The sequence below is a fragment of the Erithacus rubecula genome (genome assembly GCF_903797595.1).
Source record: "Erithacus rubecula genome assembly, chromosome: 2".
In the NCBI taxonomy this organism is placed as follows: Eukaryota; Metazoa; Chordata; class Aves; order Passeriformes; family Muscicapidae; genus Erithacus; species Erithacus rubecula.
Window position 1 is genome coordinate 53,329,109 of NC_136685.1, and position 880 is coordinate 53,329,988.

Sequence of the window (880 nt, forward strand, 5' to 3'; positions counted from 1 at the left end):
CATGTGGGAAATAAAAGAGATGCACACAAATCAGACACAGAAGAGCAGAGTCTGCATGTTGCAGCAGGGGTTTGGAAAATACAATCCTACGAAACCTGCAGAATTTCCAAGTTATTTGGTGCAACTGCCCAAGCCTGACTCTCACCAGCTCCTCATAGTGGAAGCTTTTATGTACTGGCTATCCCACCTTGCAGTCACTGCTGGACAAACTCAGTAAAGAGGGTACTCATCTCTTTATAAGATAAAGAATCTGTAAATATACCATTTCCTCCCAAGAACAATATTCTTCAAAGTGGTAGGCATTTTACTAGAGAATCCTCCGAGCAGAAAACCTAACAAGAAGACAAATGCAATGTAGAAAGTATCAAGCATAGACAGAATTTCTAATCTGTCAGGAGTCAGAGCTGAAGTTCTGCTGCCAAAGAACTCTTTTCATTCCTCAGCATGTCAGTGGAATCTGTCACTGACAGAGGCAGGTATGAGGTATTGCAACAGGGAAAAGATTCTCCTGGGCAAAGAGGATCTGGTCATCCTTCTGTGCCTGCTTACAGTAGTGCAAAGAGTTGTTAAACATTAAAGTCAAGAAATTTCTAAAGTAGGTTTTAGACACTTCATTGGTAAGAAAGCTACCTGGCTAAAATGCTGACTGCTGTTCTAGTTTAGGCTAGTGCAGTCTGAAAACAAAAATCTCAGGGCATTAGCAACACTAGCTGAGAATGCAAGATGCAGGAGCATTTTCATTAACCGTGTGAAGTACTGTACAGGAAGAGAGGTTGCCTGGGGCCACTTCACCAGCTGAGCAAAAATTCTCTGCAGTTGTTCAGATGACAGATGTGCTTTTAAAGATGGATTCTGAAAAAAAGCAACTACTAGAAAAGTG